Source organism: Leucoraja erinacea, chromosome 5 (genome assembly GCF_028641065.1).
Source record: "Leucoraja erinacea ecotype New England chromosome 5, Leri_hhj_1, whole genome shotgun sequence".
In the NCBI taxonomy this organism is placed as follows: Eukaryota; Metazoa; Chordata; class Chondrichthyes; order Rajiformes; family Rajidae; genus Leucoraja; species Leucoraja erinaceus.
The window spans coordinates 79,624,638-79,647,513 of record NC_073381.1 but is presented as its reverse complement, the minus strand read 5'-3'; positions in this window follow the sequence as shown (position 1 = coordinate 79,647,513).

The following is a 22,876-nucleotide window of genomic DNA, read 5'->3' as shown; positions in this document are numbered from 1 at the left end:
CCAGTTTCTGGGCTGTTTACCACTCTGACTCCATAACCATGACCACATGTAGAAGATCGTTGATCCTCTGCATTTTCTCCCGGACATGGATAGAGCCTATCTTTGTCCACCAACAAAAACAACAGGATGCTTCAAGGGATATAATTGAAACAAAGAATCTTGCAGCCACTCTGTGGGAGAGTGACACATCGGCAACGGTTTCTTCAGAGCATGAGTCACTTGAAGATTGCAAGAGATACATTTCTGCAGAATGAGAACAGACCACAGGAAGAATCCAGGCAAACATCTGACCCTCATTTGGGCTCTCGCTGCCTTGGAGACAATTGTGGCTGCATCACTCAGAGGAGGAGGGGGAACCATATATATATCTACTAGACTAAGTAGGATCCGTTGGGTCCTGTGTTCACACGGGAGGGCTGGTCCCCCATCGCAGTATTCCACCTCTCCACCAATTCCAATATTGATGGCCAGTGGGGGGGGGGGGGGGGGCTTTCTGGAGCGCTAGTATGGGTATGGACCGAAGGGACTGGTTTCCAGAGGGATAGTATGGACTGTGGGCCGAATGGAATATTGGGCTGGCAGCTCGGTCACTCAGGCCTGTTGGGCTGGCAGCTCAGTCACTCAGGGCTGGTGGGCTGGCAGCTCAGAAACTGCAAGTAATTCTGCCCAAAACCGGTGAGAGACTCTGTGAGAGAGAGAAGGGCGAGAGGGTGGAGAATTAATTTTAGACAATTTTCATATTTTTCTGCAGGTTTAATACTTGCAGGGGGAATACTTACTGATGGGCCGAAGGGATTCCTCCTGGGCTAGTACAGGCCTGATGGGCCGAAAGGGCTCTTTAAACAAAATCTCAGTGAAAGGCACTTTTTCCAGACTTTTCCTGGCCTGGCACGGGCCTTTTGGGCCAAAATGCTCCTCCTGGGCAAATACGGGCTTGTGTACAGAAATTAATGGTTTCAGGCAGGCCAAACAACTCATTTCATTTCCCATTTCAATTTCAAGCACAGGGCAGGCCACACAACTCATTGCATTTTCATTTCATTTCCATTTCCATTTCCATTGCAGTTTCAAGCACAGGGCTGGCCAAACAGCTCATTGCATTTTCATTTCATTTCCATTTCCATTGCAGTTTCAAGCACAGGGCAGGCCAAACAGCTTGTCGCATTTTCATTTAATTTCCATTTCCATTGCAGTTTCAAGCACATGAGCAGGCCAAACAGCTCATTGCTTTCATTTCATATCTATTTCCATTGCAGTTTCAAGCACAGGGCAGGCCAAAAATTCATTGCATTTTCATTTCATTTCCATTTCCATTGCAGTTTCAAGCACAGGGCAGGCCAAACATCTCGTTGCATTTTCATTTCATCTCCATTTCCATTGCAGTTTCAAGCACAGGGCAGGCCAAGCAGCTCATTGCATTTTCATGTAATTTCCATTTCCATTGCAGTTTCAAGCACAGGGCAGGCCAAACAACTCATTGCATTATCATTAAGGGCTAACAAATCATTTTTTGCAAATAAATTGGCTGAACATATAAAATCAGTACTGCGTTCCTGCTTTCTCCCCATGTCCCTTGATTCCTTTAGCCCCAAGAGCTAAATCTAACTCTCTCTTGAATACATCCAGTGAATAGGCCTCCACTGCCATCTGTGACAGCGAAGTCCATGGTTTTTCCTCATCTCAGTCCTAAATGGCTAACTCCTTACTCTTAAACTGTGACCCCCCTGGTTCTGGACTACCCCAACATCGGGAACATTTATCCCGCATCTTGCCTGTCCATGTAGGTTAAGGTTCAGTGTCAGCCAAGCTGTCGTGACCACTATTAATCATTGTTGTAAATAAACAAATTACACAGTGGAGTTCAAAGTCATCTTTAATCTGTACACATAGTATAGCGGTAAAGCAGGTTGTTAGTTGTTAGTTCATCGTTACCACTTCCAAGACTGCCTAGTGTAGGAAGTGGGTGTTAGTATAAAGCATACAGTAAGGTGGGATTAGTGATGCTATTTCTACTATGATTGGTTCACATGCAATAACCAATCTACATCCTTCCCCGTAAAGAGCGAACATAGTTAAACACACATGCGACTTCCAAATTTAAACATACTCGCCGTATCTGTCAGGCGGTCTACTAATGCGGCCCGAACACGTATGGACCAACCCCTCTCCCCCTTCGCCAGAAAAGGTTAGTGGGGGAGGGAGACGGTGAATCCGTAATTGAGAAAGCAGCTGGGGACACTTGAGGTGACTGATAGGGAGAGCATGCGGGAGAGGTAGTGTTGTTGTTAGTCATAGCCGCCGGTCATGGTGGAGTAAGGGACATGCTGGGACTCGTGGTGGCCACAGCAGCAGACGGCTGGAACAGTAAAGGTGGAGCAAAAGGATCGGCTGGTGGAGGACATGGTTCCTTCACAGACAGCAAGTGTTGGCGGCTCTGCCGGTACAGGGCGCCATCAACGTCGACAAGGTAGGATCGGGGTTCCTTGGACGGGCCAACAATGCAACCTAGACGGGAATGTCCCAAAGTAGTTTGCAAGCGGACGACTTGGCCCCGCAATAGTGGTTTCAGCGGTTTGCTGGACTTGTCATAAGATCTTTTCTTGATGTTGTGTTTCTCCAGGATGTGCTTCTGGACCACGGCTGGCTTCAGCACCTGTGGCACCAGCTTCCGATGGACAATTGGTATTCGAGGTCGCGTTGTTCTGGACATCAGGCGTTAGGCTGGTGAGCCCAGGACCCCGTCTCTAGTGATGTTTCTGAAGTTTAAAAGGTCGAGGTACACATCCAACTTAACTAGGTGGGCGCGTTCCATTAGTTGTTTTGCATTTCTAACAGCCCGTTCAGCGAGCCCGTTACTTTGTGGGTACCATTCGGGGCTGCTCGTGACATGGTGTAGCAATGTTACAAAATTTTGAGATTTAAAAAATCAAGTCTGTAATTTATCCCATCAGATAAAGCATAAAAAGAAGTTTAATTTGTCACCTAATTCACTTTCATATCTTCAGTATTAAAAAAGTTATGGCCATTTCATACTCGGAAATTAACATCCCTATTGCTTTTCCATTGATTTAACACAAAAGTTGTGATCAAGGACAATCAAATGGCCATAACTTTCTTAAAAATTAAGAGAACTAAATTAATTTTTAATTATTATAGATTGAAGCATTCTGATACAAATATGAAACAATCTTACTTAGATGTCTTGAAATTAAAGCATATAATTAATTAGTTACCTAATTGTAGCTAATTACAAAATTCAATTACTAGATCTAAACATCTATCCATTTCTTAAGAATAGATTAACATTTTTAAATAGCCTAAGTGTCCAAATAACATTCACACAAGAATTCACAAAATAACATAAATTTTAAATCTCATTGTCATGGATTTATAGGCCAAATGGAAGGAATTTAATGTTTAATACCTGTAAATTAATGGCCATTTAAATCATCTTGCAAGTGGGTTTTTCTGGAACGAGACCATTTGGAACGTTGCGGTTTGCAGTGATTTAGACACCCATATCCGCATGAAAAACACTGCCGGTTGGTATGGGGACTAAATCACCGTTTCGCAACTTAAAATGTGAACTAAAGGTATCTTAAGGACCACTTTTATACATAAAAATAAACCGCTTTCTTTTACCTGTCACCTACCTGAAATTAGTCCCCGTTGTCGGCGTTGATGGCTTTAGAAGCTGATTTAAAAATGACTCCAGCGCTGAACGAGTCGGGCGATGTACAAAAAAAAATGGACAGAACGCCCGTCGGAACGATTCTTCAGCAAAAGCTTGCACTCCAACCAAATATAATCCAAACAAGGTAGGAAAAAAAAACGTGTTTTAACCCTGCACCCCCCACCCCCCTCAAAGGCACCAAAATCACGCACATGGCCAGTGGCAGAATTGCAGCGCTGCTGAAGGTAAGTATTGTAACATACCCACATGATGGAAATTCCATCGGTTGCAAAGTGTTTGAACGTGTGGCTGGTAAATTGTCGGTTTGCAGATGGACAGGTGCACCGAATGTGGAGAAGTGTCTCTGTAACTTTTGAATGAGCATTTCTGATGTGATAGTGGGCAGTAAGTCAAGTTCGAATCAGTTACAGTAGGAGTCGTCCAGGACTAGATAATGTTTACCGTGCCATTCGAAAATGTCTGCCGCCACTGACGTCCATGGCAGTGCCGGTGGGTGTTGTTGTAGCAGAGGCTGTCTCTGTTGGTGCGACGCCAGGCTGTTGCAGATGGGGCAGGAGGCGGTCCAGTCCCGTATGTCCTTGCCCATGCCAGGCCAGTAGAACATATTCTGTGCATGGGCCAGCGTGGCATCGATACCTGGGTGACCGTTGTTGTCCCTCTTTGTAGTATTCGTCTCACAAGGATGAAGGGATCATGACTTTGCGGCCCTTAACTATGACACCATCCTGTATTACCAGCTCATCGCGGACTAGGAAGAATGGCTGCACCTCCAGTGGTGTGCTGGATTGCCTGTCTGACCAGCCTCTTTTGATTATGGATGAGAGTAGCTGGATAGTGCCATCCACATGGTGTTGGAAAGCTTGGAGTAACCCATTGCATCTGTATATCGGGTTTTATTTCTGTTTATCAGTTTTACTTGCATCACCATGGCTCAATCATGCAGTAAGCATGCACAGCTTATCTTCGATTCTGACATCAGGGAACGATGGAGACTCTTTGAAATTGACTACGAACACTACATCAACATTGTTCACTGAAATGAACCAGCTGCTGTCAAGGCTTCCCTCCTACTTAACCTGGTGGGACCCGAAGCCATGATGAGAGCGCGGACCTTTGAATATGCATCAGCCGTTCACAATGCCAACGCGGGTCAAAGTAGCCGGGAAGTGTTGTTGGGTAAATTGAATGGATTAAAGGCCGATAAATCCCCAGGGCCAGATAGGCTGCATCCCAGAGTACTTAAGGAAGTAGCTCCAGAAATAGTGGATGCATTAGTAATAATCTTTCAAAACTCTTTAGATTCTGGAGTAGTTCCAGAGGATTGGCGGGTAGCAAACATAACCCCACTTTTTAAGAAGGGAGGGAGAGAGAAAACGGGGAATTACAGACCAGTTAGTCTAACATCGGTAGTGGGGAAACTGCTAGAGTCAGTTATTAAAGATGGGATAGCAGCACATTTGGAAAGTGGTGAAATCATTGGACAAAGTCAGCATGGATTTACAAAAGGTAAATCATGTCTGACGAATCTTATAGAATTTTGCGAGGATGTAACTAGTAGCGTGGATAGGGGAGAACCAGTGGATGTGGTGTATCTGGACTTCCAGAAGGCTTTTGACAAGGTCCCACATAAGAGATTAGTATACAAACTTAAAGCACACGGCATTGGGGGTTCATTATTGATGTGGATAGAGAACTGGCTGGCAAACAGGAAGCAAAGAGTAGGAGTAAATGGGTCCTTTTCACAATGGCAGGCAGTGACTAGTGGGGTACCGCAAGGCTCAGCGCTGGGACCCCAGCTATTTACAATATATATTAATGATCTGGATGAGGGAATTGAAGGCAATATCTCCAAGTTTGCGGATGACACTAAGCTGGGGGGCAGTGTTAGCTGTGAGGAGGATGCTAGGAGACTGCAAGGTGACTTGGATAGGCTGGGTGAGTGGGCAAATGTTTGGCAGATGTAGTATAATGTAGATAAATGTGAGGTTATCCATTTTGGTGGCAAAAACAGGAAAACAGACTATTATCTAAATGGTGGCTAATTAGGAAAAGGGGAGATGCAGCGAGACCTGGGTGTCATAGTACACCAGTCATTGAAAGTAGGCATGCAGGTGCAGCAGGCAGTGAAGAAAGCGAATGGTATGTTAGCTTTCATAGCAAAAGGATTTGAGTATAGGAGCAGGGAGGTTCTACTGCAGTTGTACAGGGTCTTGGTGAGACCACACCTGGAGTATTGCGTACAGTTTTGGTCTCCAAATCTGAGGAAGGACATTATTGCCATAGAGGGAGGGCAGAGAAGGTTCACCAGACTGATTCCTGGGATGTCAGGACTGTCTTATGAAGAAAGACTGGATAGACTTGGTTTATACTCTCTAGAATGGCCCTTGTGGCTAAGGGGATCAGAGGGTATGGAGAGAAGGCAGGTATGGGATACTGAGTTGGATGATCAGCCATGATCATATTGAATGGCGGTGCAGGCTCGAAGGGCCAAATGGCCTACTCCTACACCTAATTTCTGTGTTTCTATGTTTCTATGATCAGGTAGTTACACCTGCTGAGTCAATGCATAATCCCACTTCTGACACCATGTAAATAAGCAAATTACACGGTGGAGTTCAATGTCATCTTTAATCTGTACATATAGTATAGCGGTACAGCAGGTTGCTAGTTGTTAGTTCATCGTTACCACTTCCAAGACTGCCTAGTCTAGGAAGTGGGTGTTAGTGTAAAGCATACAGTAAGGTGGGGGTCAGTGATGCTATTTCTACTATGATTGGTTCACATGCAATAACCAATTTACAATTGTCTATTTGGAAGTTTACAGGGAACATTCTATTGGCAACTCGTGAACAAAACTTTGAAATAAATCATCTGGGACAAATAGGCTAGTTAGTAAAATAGGCTAGTTTAGGCAACTGAATCCTCCTACCACAACGAGAGAGCAGTCATGAGCTAATGTCTACCTCAGTTAGACCCTCAGACTATCCTTGATAGGACTTTACTGGCTTTGTCTTGACTTACTGTTATTCCCTTATCATGTATCTGTACACTGTGGGCGGCTCGATTGTAATCATGTATTGTCTTTCCGCCAATTGGTTTGCACGCAACAAAAGCTTTTCACTGTACCTCAGTCTTCTTGACAATAAACCAAACTAAACTAAACTAAACTAAAGTAACTTTCATCTTGTCTTGGTCCAATCACATTGATGTTATGGGCAAGAGAGCACGCTAATGCCTCTATTTACTCAGAAGACAAAGGACATTTGACATCACTCCAACGACCCTTACCAATTTCTACAGATGCATCAGAGAAAGCATCCTATCGGGTGGTTACAACGGTTTGTTTATAGTTGCGTGTACCAAGTACAACGCAATATGTTTTTTACATACAGCTCTGCAAGACTATCCCGACAATCACCCCGGTAAGTACAGAATGTACAGAGCAGCCCACTGAGTCCATATGCACGAGTCACCATTCCTGGATGGCCTTCCAATAGGAAAGGCCCATGCCAAGGTGAACGTGGAGAAAAAGAGGAGAATAGATTTGTTGTGGATTGAACGTTCACCCAAACGCTCTTTTGTTGGAGCAACCATGTGGAGGCAAATCTCGGCTGCTGAGTACAAGAGGTTCTTAGGTTGAACAATATTTACTTTATAGACCCAGATTAGCTGGTATCACAACTATCCAGATGATTCATTTTAGTATTTAAATATTTGTTAGATATAACTAAATAAATGCTACAGTGAGGACAAAGTGCAAGTGAAGTAGTCTGTCGGTGCTGTGCTGGAAATTTAGACAGCTCTATTTGTCACACTGGCCTCATTAAATGAAAAAAACGATGATTTATACTTCATATGTTCCCTCTTAATCAGATTGCTTCTATTTGTGTGACCATCAATTGTCGGCAATGAAATGATCTGGGAGATGCGTGTTTTATTTATGAATTCAGTTAGACGAGAGAATGGGATTTAAAAATTCACATCTTTCGTTCCCTTCGGTTTGGGGAGCCGGCCCCATCGTGAAATTTGCACGAAACAAACACACTTTAACGAGAATTAGACGAGAAAAGGTTCTTGGAGGAATCGTATCGGAACCAAAGGAAGATTCACTGCAGCGTGGGGCAGAAGCCTGAAGCCCTCCCTGGCAACGAGCAAACCAATGCCATGGGGAATTGCCTATGGAGCTCAGGGCCTGTACGCAAGCAATCAGCATGCTTCATTAAGGCCGTGGGTGTCAAGCAAAGCAGTGAAAAAGTGCGTAAGGCAGCATAAAGCATAACAGGGTTGAGGGGAGATTTGTTAGCACAGCGCTTTCTTAAAGTGGCAAATCCTTTGAGCCATTCCATAATTGTTTACAACTTGAGTTTAGTTTATTGTCACATATGCAGGAAATACATAAGATAAGATAAGATAAGATAAGATACATTTATTGTCATTTGGACCCCTTGAGGTCCAAACGAAATGCCATTTCTGCAGCCATACATACAAACACATAGACCCAAGACACAACATAATTTACATAAACATCCATCACATCGCTGTGATGGAAGGCCAAATAAACTTATCTCTCCACTGCACTCTCCCCCCCCCCCCCCGATGTCAGAGTCAAAGTCAAAGCCCCCGGCTGGCGATGGCAATTGTCCCGCGGCCATTTAAGCCACGCCGGGTGGTGCGAGGTCGCACACCGGGTCTTGGTGTTAGAGCCCCCGGTGTGCGCTCGCAGAGTCCCGCGGCCATTCCAAGCCGCGCGGGGCAGTGGTGTCAGGCACCGCTCCAGGAGCTCTTCGACCCCGCAACTCGGGCGGGGGAAGTCGCCGTTGCGAGAGCCCTGAAAAGTGGTCTCCCTCCAGGGAGCCGCGGGCTCCCGGTGCCGCCTTCCACAGACCTGTCGTTGGGGCCTCCGACTCTCCGGTCGGGCCGCAGCAGCAGCAGCAGCAGCAGCAGCGCTCCTCCACCGCTCCAACCGTTCCGGACTCGGCCAGCCCCGCGACGGCGACGGTGAGTTGTAGCACCAGAGTCCCCGGCTTCTTCCTGTTGGAGGCCGCTCCTCGTTGCGGCCCCAACGACAACGGAAAGACAAAAGGTATAGAAGTGTGAAAATGCAAACCTCCAATTTCAGGGACAGTTTCTTCCCATCTGTTATTAGGCAACTGAATCATCCTACCACAACTAGAGAGCAGTCCTGAACTACTATCTACCCCATTGGTGACCCTCAGACTATCTTTGATTGGACTTTACTGGGTTTACCTTGCACTAAATGTTATTCCCTTATCTCTACACCATAAATGGCTTGATTGTAATGATGCATTGTCTTTCCGCAGACTGGTTGGCACGCAACAAAAGCTTTTTGTTGTACCTCGGTACACGTGACAATAAACTAAACTGAAGTGATGGTCTTTGAATATTACCATTTCATCAGTAATAGTAGCTTTTCCGTATTACCTTCAATAATGTGCATCTTTAAGATCTTTAAGTTGCCCTAATAATTATCTTCCATTGTTCTAGATAATATTGAAATGCTGTGATCACATGGAAAAGAAAGTTCTGAATTACTTTCCTTGCAGCAGACAAGAGCACTCACAATAAACTAGGCCAACAAACCATACTCCACCTTTATCACTTCCTGCATCTTACTTCCTTGCAAGAAATACTTCATGCTGAGAGTGCAAGAGTATGGAATGCACACGAGTATTTGTTCAAGTTATTCTGAAATCAGATGTTTCCTGTTGTCGGGGCTTGGTGGAGCTGCAACGGTAGTTACGGTTTTTCGTCTGCTGTGGTGCAATCATCAGTTTCAATTTGCTGAACTTCTTCCTCAGTCTTCCTCATATGACCAAAACGCAAAGTGCTGGAGGAACTCGGTGGGTCAGGCAACATCTGTGGAGGGAATGGACTGATGACGTTAACGGTCAAGTTTTACGGGCAGTTGTTTGATAAAGATTCTAGCATCACAGCGAATGGCAGGTACGTGGCTGGGAAATGTTGCAGAGCAGAGAGGTCGAGGAGTGCAGGTGCATGTTTTCCTTGAAGGTGACATCACAGGTAGGTAGGCCGGTCAAGAAGGCTTTTGGCACATTGGCCTTCAGCAGTCAGAGTACGGATATGGAAGTTGGATGTTATATTTCATAGAATATGTTGGATCTTATAGAGACTTACAAAATTCTTAAGGGGTTGGACAGGCTAGATGCAAGAAGATTATTCCCGATGTTGGGGAAGTCCCGAACAAGGGGTCACAGTTTAAGGATAAGGGGGAAGTATTTTAGGACCGAGATGAGAAAAACATTTTTCACACAGAGAGTAGTGAATCTGTGGAACTCTCTGCCACAGAAGGTAATTGAGGCCAGTTCATTGGCTATATTTAAGAGGGAGTTAGATGTGGCCCTTGTGGCCAAGGGGATCAGGGGGTATGGAGAGAAGGCAGGTACAGGATACTGCGTTGGATGATCAGCCATGATCATATTGAATGGCGGTGCAGGCTCGAAGGGCCGAATGACCTACTCCTGCACCTATTTACTATGTTTCTATGTTTATATGTTACTTTACGGTTGTACAAGATGTTGGTGTGGCCACATTTGATTCAGTTTAACAAGTGTGTTCAGTTTTGGTCACCCTGGTATAGGAAAATTGTTGTTAAGCTGGAAAGGGTGCAGAGAAGTTTGACGAGAATGTTGCCAGGATTCGAGGGCCTGAGCTTTAGGGAGAGGTCGAACAGGCTAGGACACCATTCCTTGGAGCACAGGAGGATGAGGGGTGATCTTATAGAGGTGTATACAATTGTGAGAGGAATAGATTGGGTTGAAGCACAGTGTATCTAGCCCACAGAAGGTGAATTGGGAAACATAGGTTTAAGATGAGGGGGAAAAGATTTAATAGGAAGGAACCTAATTTACAGATTACACACGAGTATTTGTTCAAGTTATTCTATCACAACATTTAAGAAACATTTAGACAGGTACAGGTACATGGGTAGGATAGGTTTAGAGAAATATGAGCCAAATGCAGGCAGGTGGGACTAGTGTACATGGGACACGTTGATCAGTGTGGGCAAGTTGGGCTGAAGGGCCTGTTTCTACCCTGCATGACTATGTCTCTAAGCTGAAAAGGATTCAAAGAAGATTTATGAGGACATAGGCTTATGGTAAGAGGGGAAAGATTTAATAGACACCAGAGGGACAACTTCTTCGCACAAAGGGTGGTGGGTGTATGGAATGAGCGAGTGATCGAATGTCACAACATTCAAAAGACATATGTCAAACACAGGTAGATGGCACTGGTGTAGATAGGGCATTTTGGTCGGCATTGGTAAATTGGGCCAAAGGGCCTGTTTCCATGCTGCATGACTCTATGATTCTGTCCACAGGTTCTTAGTGTTCCCAACATGATGCCTGCTCCTGTGTTGTGAAACACCATCACCCTACAAGACCAAGGTCATGGCGATGGTCAAATGGCAGTGACTTTCTGCTAACTTTCTTGTGTTGTTAAACTTTTCCACATCACCTGCTTCAAAGGTCAGCATCTCCTTTGCTGTCCTGATGTGGAACAAAGCTTAGATTTAGAAACTGCAGATGCTGACACACAACAGAATGCTAATTGCTGGAGTAACTGGGGAATGACAGGTCGAAACGCTACTGATCCGTGTTCCCCAGGGATGCTGTCTGACCGGCTTAGTTACTCCAGCAGTTTGTGTCTTTTTGTGGGAATAAGCTTAAGGGCCTGTCCCACTTTCCCAAGTTACTCACGAATTCTCCCAAGTTTTCCCCATGATTCAAACTCAGAGAATTACGTTAATAGCCAGCTGGAGGTACTCGGGGCTATCCTGAATGAGTGGATTCTCAGTTTGTGCAAAGTTTAAAATCTCAGCTGCAACAATGTTTTGGTCTCCACATTCTTGTCTGGAATATACCACCTTGTAAAGCGAGTCCTCACTTTGTGTTTGGGGTCAAGGAAAGAGCGTTCACTTCGCGGCCCTGTTTCCACCAGTCCTTCCGCCACCACGCTACAAGAAGCACAATAAACGATAAGGCACACAACATTGTGTGTAGATGCCGAGAAGTGTGTTCAGCTCTGGCTGAACAACGTGTGTGGACTCGATAAGAAGACTTTGTGTTTGATAGCTGAAGACCTTGTGAAAACCTTTTGGGAAATAATCGAGTATGCCCAGGTGATTTTTGGTCATTACTGCGAGGAGTCAAGAGGATCTATTTGTCATATGGACGGAAAACAGAACAATGAAGTTATTAGTTGCAGCAGCATAACTATCAGGCAACACAGTACGCATGGATCTGCTGCCACCCTCAACTAAGGTTGATAGAGTCATAGAGTCATACAGCATGGAAACAGGCCATTCAGCCCAAATTGCCCATGCCGACCAACATGCCCCATCTACACTAGTCCCATCTACCTGCAGTTGGCCTATATCCCTCAAAATCTTTCCTATCCATGTGCCTGTTCAAATGTATTTTAAATGTTGTTATAGTACCTGCCTCAACCACGTCCCCTGATAGCTCATTCCATAGTTTAGTTTAGTTTAGTTTAATTTATTGCCTTGTGTACCGAGATACAGTGAAAAGTTTGATCGTTTGACGTATGCAGCGGACCTGGCGTTATCTTGTGAATGTACCTCGCGGTTCATCCATGATTTCCGGTTGGGGAAAGCTCGGATTGTCTTTGTTCACATGCACTCCTCGATTGATGAAGTCAGTCACGGCAGTGGCGTGTTTATTCCGGTTAGCTGCAGAACCCCTGACTATGGACCAATCCGCTGGGAGATTGCAACCTGCATGTGGTCCGATGAATGCAATCAACCCGGTGTGTACAATCTAATATCATCAAATAGAACAAGTTGTCCGACAACTTTAGGCTGTGCACGCCATATGCAAGAAGAAGAAGAAGACCAACCTGCTGACAAAGCAGTCGCGCAGGATGTCATCCGTCCGCCTGCATTGAACAATTCTCCTGCAGCATCAGGCAGGGAGTAGAGGCACAGCTAGGTGATCAGATCTCACGAACTGCGGCTGAGGGACATAGCGGTAGCCATTTTTCATTGATGTACAGCAGTGATCGAAGGTGTTCTGGCCCCTGGTGGGATAAGAGACATGCTGCTCGTACTTTGGTAGTAAGTCCCTGAGGGCGGCTTGATAGAAGTCTCCGGCTACAACGGCCAGGGCTTCAGGGTGCTTTGTCTCGAGGCTTTTGATAATGGAGCACAGTTGGTTCAAAGCAAGCTTGATGTCTGCATGAGGAGGGATGTGGACTGCTGTCAGGATCACTGAGGCGAATTCCCTCAGCAGGTAGTAGAGACGGCACTTCACAGTCAGATATTCCAGGTCCGGGGAACATGAGCTCGCCAGGACTGCTACGTCTGAACACCACCAGGTATTGATTACAAAGCAGAAACCACGACCTCTAACCTTGCCCGAAGATGTTGTACGGTCCATGTGGTGAAGGGAGAAGCCCTCGGGCTGAATGGCACAGTCAGGTATGTCAGGGGTGAGCCACGTCCCTGTGAAACAGAGCACACAGCAGTCTCTCACTTCTTTGAGGTAAGGCAGTCTGGCACAGACACAGACACAGACACAGTCTGAAGAAGGGTCTCGACCTGATCTGTCACCTATTCCTTTTCTCCAGAGATGCTGACTGACTCGCTGAGATACTCCAGCTTTTAGTGTCTATCTTTGGCTTTAAGTTTGTTTGTATGTTTCCAGCTTGTTTTCCACATTATGTATGCCTACCACCCTCTGTGTGAAAAACTTGCCCCTCCGCCTCCTATTAAATGGGGTTTCAGTTTTGTTTTGTGATGCAACAGGATTTACAAAGCAGTTCGACTAATGTTTTAGAGTACTGCTGGTCATCAATTTGCTCAAAGCCCTCAATCCAATAATTTATTTTGCAGCACAGGCGACTTCTGTTGCTCTGCCCTTTGCAGCTTTGCACCACAACTCTGATAGGCGGCGCGGCTCTGGCCAGCAGCGGCCTCTGCAGCCTGTCCGCGTTTTTATTATTTTTTGTCTGTGTTTTTATGTAGTTTTTGTTATTTTATGTTGGGGTGTGTGTGTGGGGGGATGGGGGTGGGGTGGGGGGGGGGGGGGGGAAACTTTTTGAATCTCTCCCTGCACTGGAGACCCGACCTTTTCTCGTCGGGTCTCAGGTGTCGTTGAGGCCGCAACGAGGAGCGGCCTCCAACGGGAAGAAGCCGGGGACTCTGGTGCCGACTCACCGTTGCCGTCGCGGAGCTGGCCGAGTCCGGAGCGGGTGGAGCGGTGGAGGAGCGCTGCTGCTGCTGCTGCTGCTGCTGCTGCTGCTGCTGATGCCGCTGCTGATGCTGATGCGGAGGCTGTTACTGCGGGTCTGCGGACGGCGGCACCGGGAGCCCGCGGATCCCTGGAGGGAGACCGCTTTTCGGGGCTCCTGCAACGGCGAATTCTCCCGCCCGTGTTGTGGGGTTGAAGAACTCCTGGAGCGGGGCCTGACACCACTGCCCCGCGCGGCTGGAATGGCCGCGGGACTTTGCGAGCGCACACCGGGGGCTCCAACATCAAGACCCGGTGTGCGACCTCGCACCACCCGGCGTGGCTTCAATGGCCGCGGGACAATCGCCATCGCCAGCCGGGGGATTTGACTTTGACTCTGACATCGGGGGGGGGGGGAGTGCAGTGCAGTGGAGAGATACGTTTTTTTTTAGTTTTTTTGGCCTTCCATCACAGCTATGTGATGGATGTTTATGTAAAATGTAATTATGTTGTGTCTGGGGTCTATTTGTGTGTAATGTGTGGCTGCAGAAACGGCATTTCGTTTGGACCTCCAGGGGTCCAAATGACAATTAAATTGACTCTTGACTCTTGACTTGACTCAACTCGTCTTCACAGAATCACTGAAATTTATATTTCATACAATATATAAAAATATATTATACAAAATGAATTCTGTGATAATATTTAGGAAAAGTGGAATGATAATCGGAAAATATACGAATGATTGAAAGTTAGGTATTGAGCAGTTAGTGAGATGCCTGATGGAATTTAATTGTGATGACGAGTGAGTTGAGATGTGCTTTCGGAGGAGGGAGAAGGGCGGAGCATAGACAATGAATGGTGCAGCACCACCAAGTATTGACAGATGGTGAAACCTCACAATACAACCCAGAGATCACTGAAGATGGCAGCACCCGTACAGCACAGTGGTGCAGAGGTAGAGTTGCTGCCTTATGCCCCTGTCCCACTTAGGAAACCTGAACGGAAACCTCTGGAGACTTTGCGCCCCACCCAAGGTTTCCGTGCAGTTCCCGGAGGTTGCAGGTGGTTGCCGGAGGTTGCAGGTGGTTGCCGGAGGTTGCAGGTAGTGGAAGCAGGTAGAGAGACTGACAAAAACCTCCGGGAACCTCCGGGAACCGCATGGAAACCTTGGGTGGGGCGCAAAGTCTCCAGAGGTTTCCGTTCAGGTTTCCTAAGTGGGACAGGGGCATTACAGCACCAGGAGCCTGGGTTTGATCTTGACCACGGGTGCTGTCTGTGCGGAGTTTGTACGTTCTCCCCGTGACCTCCCACATTTTCCCCCCGCACTCCAAAGATGTACAGGTTTGGAGGCTAATTGGCTTCGGCAAAATTGCTAATTTTCCTAGTGTGCAGGACAATGTTGGTGTACGGGATGATCGCTGGTTGGTGCGGACTCGGTGGGCTGAAGGGCCTGTTTCCGCGCTGCATCTCTAAATTCTAGAGATTTTGCAACTGATCGAGAAGGATAGACAGTGACCGGAGACACAGTCACTGTCGTGTATCTCCAAAAGGCATTTGATAAAGGCATGGCGATTGAAGTGGATGGAATCTAAAGGGTTGCATTAGCACAGATAGAAAATTGGCTAAATAGAAAGAAACAGATGTCATGAAATATTGTTTCTGAGACTGGAGATACAGAGTAATTCTCCCTGCCTCATCTAATGGTTAAACAGAAAAACTGTTTGAGATTTAAAAGTTCAGCTTGAAAAGACTCCACAATCTGCTTGAAGGACAGTTTACAATGCACAAGGGACTGTCTACTGATAAAACTGGGCTAGTGGGTTTACCAAAGACTAAACATTTCACAGGAGCTGTGAAAGAAGAGCAAATGTGCTGGGAGATTGCAGACAGCTGTTGGTCAAATAAGGTTGTCGTAGTTGGGGATTTCAACTTTCCCAATATAGACTGGGAAAATCATGGCGGGAAGGATTTAAATGGGGTGCAATTCCTCAAAAGTGTTCAGGAGAGTTTTCTTAAGGGCCTGTTCCACTAGACGATATTTTAGGCAACTGCCAGAGACTACGACAATGGAATTCACCAAAGTCAGCACCGTCGACAACCTACGTCCTACCTGGCGACAAACTACGTCATTCTGGTGACAACCTATGACAACCTACGACATCACCTACGTCAGGAGAAGACAAGCTACGTCAAGCCCACGGTCACCGACTGTCGCCGAAAAGTTTTGAACATTTCAAAATCCAGTGGCGATCAGAAAAACACTACGACTCTTTGGGCGCTGAGGAGACGACTCACGACCATACAGGCGACTCCCCGGCGGCTGTGTGGCGACAGCCTAGTTGTCGGCAGTTGCCTAAAAAAATCACCCCCCCGGACAGGCCCTTTAAGCAGCATGTGGAGGCCCCCACACGTGCAACGTCAATGGTAGATCTAGTATTGGGAAATTGGGAAGGGCAAGTTAATGAAGTGTGTGTGCAGGAGCCTTTTGGGACTAGTGACCACAGTTCGATTAGGTTTAAGATAGTTATGGATCAGGACGGAGAGGGTCCACGTGTTAAAATGCTCAACTGGCGTAAGGCCAGCTTTGAGGGTATGAGAGAAGGTCTTGCTCAAGTTGACTGGAGCAGGTTATTAGAGGGGAAAGGAACATCGGCCAAGCGGGATGTTTTTAAAAGTGTACTGAAGAGAGATCAGGATGTGTACATCCCCGTTAGAGTGAAGGGCAAAGCAGGTAAACGCAAGGAAGTTTGGCTGACGAGGGAAATTTGGACGTTCGTCAAAAACAAGAAGGATGCATGGGACAGGTATAGGCAGCTGGGATCATGTGCATCCCTGGAGGAGTTTCTGGAACTAAGGAGCAAACTAAAAAAGGAGATCAGAAGGGCAAAAAGAGGCCAGGAGATAGGTCTGGTGGGTAGCATTAAGAACAATCGCAAAAGATTTTATAAATATATAAGGGGGAAAAGGGTAACTAGAGAGAGAGTGGGATCTCTCAGGAATAAAAGTGGTCACCTCTGTGTGGAACCACAGGAGATGGGCAAGAACCTCAATGAGTATTTATCCTCTGCATTTACCGAGGAGAAAGACAGTTGGACGGAAAAAATTGAAGCAGTCACTGGAAGTGTTATGAGAGCAGTCAGAGTTACCGTCGAGGAAGTACTGAAGGTACTGTCGTGTTTGAAGGTAAACAAATCTCCTTGGCCTGATCAGATATATCCAAGGACATTGCGGGAAACTAGAGAGGAAATTGCGGGAGCTCGGGATGAAATTTGTGAGTCGTTCTTAAATACAGGAGAGGTGACAGAGGATTGGAGGGTGACAAATGTTGTGCCTCTTTTCAAGAAGGGCTGCAGGGAAAATGCTGGGTAATATAGACCGGTGAACTTAATATCTTTAGTTGGTAAGTTACTGGAGAGTATTCTGAGGGTTAGGATACACTGGCATTTGGATGGGCAAGGGCTGATTAGGAACAGTCAACATGGTTTTGTACTTGGGAGGTCGGGTCTCACAAATCTGATTGATTTTTTTGAAGACGTGAGCAAAAAGGTTGATGAGGACAGATGTAGATGTTGTGTACATGGACTTCAGAAAGGCATTCGACAAGGTGCCGCATGGTAGGCTGCGCAGGAAGGTTAGATCTCATGGGATCCAAGGAGAGATTGCTGAATGGATAGCTATTCGGGTCCATGGAAAGAAAGCGGGTGATGGTGGAAGGTTGCTTCTCAGAATGGAGGCCTGTGACTAGTGGTGTGCCTCAGGGTTTGGTACTGGGCATATTACTGTTTGTCATCTACCTCAATGATTTAGATGAGAACATACAGGGCACGATTAGCAAGTTTGATGATGATACAAAAGTTAGTGGTTTTGCAGATAGTGAAGATAGTTGTGAACGATGACAGCAGGATCTGATCGATTGGCCAGGTGGGCAGAGGAATGGTTGATGGAATTTAATACTGAGAATTGTGAGGTGTTGCGAGGGCAGGACCTACACAGTAAATGGTGGGCCCCTGTGTAGTGTTGAAGAGCAGAGGGATCTAGGAGTACAAGTGCACGGTTCCTTGAAGGTCGAGTTGCAAGTAGATAAGATGGTCAAAAAGGCTTTTGGCACTTTGGCCTTCATCAGTCAGAGTATTGAGTATAGAAGTTGGGAGGCCATGTTGCAGTTGTATAAGATGTTGGTGAGACCGCATTTAGAATATTGTGTTCAGTTCTGGGCACCATGTTATAGGAAGATATTGACAAGTGCGAAAGGTTACAGAAAAGATTTACGAGGATGTTGTCAGGACTAGAGGGTGTGAGGTGTAGGGAGAGGTTGAGTAGGCTGGGTCTCTATTCCATGGAGCGCAGGACGATGAGGGAAGATCTTATATGGGGGATACAAAATCATGAGAGGAATAGATCAGGTAGATGCACAGTCTTTTACTCAGAGTAAGGGAATCGGGGACCAGAGGATATAAGTTCAAGGTGAAGGGGAAAAGATTTAATAGAAATCCGAGGGGTAACTTTTTCACACAAAGGGTGGTGGGTGTCTGGAACAAGCTGCCGGAGGAGGTAGTTGAGGCTGGGACTATCCCATCGTTTAAGAAACAGTTAGAGAGGTACATGGGTAGGACAGGTTTGGAGGGTCTATTGACCAAGCGAAGGCAGGCGGGACTAGTGTAGCTGGGACATTGTTGGCCCCTGTGGACGAGTAGGGCCGAAGGGCCTGTTTCCACACTGTATCACTCTATGACAATGAGCTAACAGCCCAGGCCCATGTGACAATGGAACAACAGAGATAAAGGCACTGATGACACATCCAGTCCTGCGGTACACCGTCTGGAACTGATCAAGTGTCCACGCTAGTGGACAATGGTGAGAAAGAGCTGCAGGGATAAATATGGTACCTTCAGGGTAGATGGGACGAGTTGAGGGTGGAGTCATAAGTTCACAAGTTGTAGGAGTAGAATTAGGCCATTCGGCCCATCAAGTCTACTCCGCCATTCAATCGTGGCTGATCTATCTTTCCCTCCCAACCCCATTCTCCTGCCTTCTCCCCATAATCCCTGACACCCAAACAGAGAATCTATCTATCTCTGCCTTAAAATTATCCATTGGCCTCCACAGCCGTCTATGGCAATGAATTCCACAGATTCACCACCCTCTGGCTAAAGAAACTCCTCCTCATCTCTTTTCTAAATGTGTATGTCCTTTTATTCTGAGGCTATGGCCTCTGGTTCTAGACTACCCCACGTGGAAACATCCTCTCCACATCCACTTTATCCAAGCCTTTCACTTTTCTGTAAGTTAGGGGCAGTCGGGAATTGTTGAGGGAAATTGGGTTTGCAGTTGGGGCAGTAGACTGCTCTTGGGGAACTGGGCCTGCTTCCAGGGGAAACCCATGTGGTCACGTTCCATCTCCACATGTATAGCACAGGATGTTAGGGTTGAATGCTGAATCTCTGAGGCAGCAACAGTAAATGTTGTGTCACTGTGCTGCTTCAAATTTAGTTTATTTTTAGTTTGGAGATACAGCGCGGAAACAGGTCCTTCGACCCACCGAGTCCATGCTGACCCCGCACACTAGCACTATCCTACAGTCACCATGGACAATTTTGCACATACACCAAGCCAATTAACCCACATACAGTGCCCTCCATAATGTTTGGGACAAAGACACATCGTTTATTTATATGCCTCTGTACTCCACAATTTGAGATTTGTAATAGAAAAAAACACATGTGGTTGAAGTGCACATTGTCAGATTTTAATAAAGGCCATTTTTACACATTTTGGTTTCACCATGTAGAAATTACAGCAGTGTTTATACATAGTCCCCCCATTTCAGGGCACCATAATGTTTGGGACACAGCAATGTCATGTAAATGAAAGTAGTCATGTTTAGTATTTTATTGCATATCCTTTGCATGCAATGACTGCTTGAAGTCTGCGATTCATGGACATCACCAGTTGCTGGGTGTCTTCTCTGGTGATGCTCTGCCAGGCCTGTATTGCAGCCATCTTTAGCTTATGCTTGTTTTGGGGGCTAGTCTCCTTCAGTTTTCTCTTCAGCATATAAAAGACATGCTCAATTGGGTTCAGATCGGGTAATTGACGGCCACTCAAGAATTTACAATTTTTAGCTTTGAAAAACTCCTTTGTTGCTTTAACAGCATGTTTGGGATCATTGTCTTGCTGTAGAATGAACCATCGGCCAATGAGTTTTGATGCATTTGTTTGAACTTGAGCAGATAGGATGTGTCTTTACACTTCAGAATTCATTATGCTACTAACATTTTCCCTGCACCCCTTCTTGAAAAGTGGTACAACATTTGCCACCCTCGAGACTTCCGGCACCTCTCCTGTATTTAGAAACATAGAAACATAGAAAATAGGTGCAGGAGGAGGCCATTCAGCCCTTCGAGCCAGCACCGCCATTCATTGTGATCATGGCTGATTGTCCCCTATCAATAACCCGTGCCTGCCTTCTCCCCATATCCCTTGACTCCACTAACCCCTAGAGCTCTATCTAACTCTCTCTTAAATCCATCCAGTGACTTGGCCTCCACTGCCCTCTGTGGCAGGGAATTCCATAAATTCACAACTCTCTGGGTGAAAAAGTTTTTTCTCACCTCAGTCTTAAATGACCTCCCCTTTATTCTAAGACTGTGGCCCCTGGTTCTGGAATGAGGACGACTCGTAAATACATGGAGCTTGACCTGCTGTCTGAAGAAGGGTCTCGACGCGAATCGTCATCTATTCCTTTTCTCTACAGATGCTGCCTGACCCACTGAGTTACTCTAGCCCTTTGTGCCTACCTGCACACACATCTGTGCAGCTGTAGAGACTGCTCATGTCTACAGTAAATATTCTCATTGTGTGAAAGCACAGGTTAGGGTGAACACTCTGTGAAAGTGCAAGTCCGTGATGCCAGGGAAAGGTCAGTGAAGTTGCATAAGCTGACTACCTGGCCCGCACTGATGACTCATTTGTCCTTTGGTCTTCCAGACTTGGAAGGAAGTCTCTTCAAGGGCAACTTAACTTCCGAATGGCTGTTCAGTGAAGTATTAATTCGTGAGTCACTCACACCTTTCGTCCTCCGTTTGTGTTGCTTTTCATAAGCAGCAGCTTTCAACTTGCAGGTCACAAAGGCTAAGATCTGAGTTCACAATTTAGACCCAAAGCAGATCAGACTTAACAAAAAGGTAACAGTGGAATGAATGCTAAAAAAAAAAACGAATTTTAAATTTCAGGGAGCTTTCCTTAAGCTCTGAGTGTTTTTGTGGCATCTCATGCCACATGGCAGCTCTCCATGGGTATGGCTGCCAACCTGTCAGAGGGCAGCAATAACAGATGGAGGGTGACGGGTGGAAACCAAGGGGTGCAGGAACCAGAGCATGGCTATTTATGAAGCCATCATCCATAATCCCTCCTCTAGCAGGTTACTGGGACTTTGCCCCATGGCAATGTTACAGATCAAGGTGAGCTGAGCACCTGTCAAGTTTTTCATCCTCATAGGAAATGAGTAAGGTATTTAGCCCTTTAAACCTTAAGGGCGGCACGGTGGCGCAGGGGTAGAGGACAGCGCCAGAGACCCGGGTTCGATCTTGACTATGGGCGCTTGTCTGTATGGAGTTTGTACGTTCTCCCCGTGACTGCGTGAGTTTTCTCCGGGTGCAGCGGTTTCTCCCCACACTCCAAAGACGTACTGGTTTGTAGGTTAATTGGGTTTGGTAAAAAAAAGTTGTAAATGATGCCTAGTTTGTAGCGTATGCTAGTGTAACAGGGATCATTGGTCGGAGCGGTGGGCTGAAGGGCACAAATCTGTGCTGTATCTCTAAACTAAACTTAAAAAAAAAACTATTCTCCAATTCAATAAATCACCAGTTTATCAGTGAACTGAGATTATATTGCCAGTTTTTCACCATGTCCTTCAATAACTTTAGCTATTAAAAGTCTATTAATCGTAGATTTAAAATTAACTATTGATCCAGCGTTGGGGAAGACAATTCCACTTTCTATCAGCCTCTGGATTAAGAATTCATTGATTGATTGAAAGTTGCCAACTATTGATCACCCTGGTCTCACTCTTTCTTTTCTAACTCAGTTTTTGCATCCACTCGGAGCAATTTGCAGAGACCAATACACTGATTTATCCGCACATATTTGGGAAAATGAAGCACCCATAGGGAAACCCACACGGTCACGGCAAGAACGTGCAAACTCCACACAGGCAGCACCGGAGATCAATATTGAACCCAGGCCTCTGGCACTGTGAGGCAGCAGCTCTACCAGCTGAGCCACTGTGCCTCCCTTAATTCCCCTTAATTATTTCTCAAATTCAGAGTTGAAAGACTAGGTTCAGTTCTTAGACTGTGTTCCCGAATCCGAGGCGCTATCACGAGAGGAAATAGTTTTAGTTTCATTTTTAGAAATACAGCGTGGAAACGGGCCCTTTGGCCCACTGAGTCCAACCCAACCAATGATACAATAGTTGGAACCTGCACCCTAGGGACAATTTACAGAGGTCTTGATGTTGATTTAGGAGAGGAGCGGGAGGTGAGTGTGCGGGAACTGCTTCAGCACATCGAGCTCGCGGGCCGACTGGACTTTGAATAATGGCGCCAGGAATAGCGGTGCCTGCATGTGTGATGTATGCAAAAGAATTTCACTGCGCAGTTGCATAGGTGACAAATAAAGCACAATTTAAGGATTGAACAATTAAATTAATCTACAAACCCTCACGTCTTTAGAGTGTGGGAGAAAACCAGAACAATCACAGGGGAGAAAACCCACGCAGGTCACAGGGTGAATGTACAAACTCCGTACAGCCAACACCCATGGTCAGGGTCGAACCCTACTGCTGCGACACTGTACATGGTGGGTTGGCAGTCCAGTGACTTATGGCTGGTGGGCTGGCAGTTCACTTACTGTACACTGTACTAATGTGCTGACCTAGTAAAATCAAGTA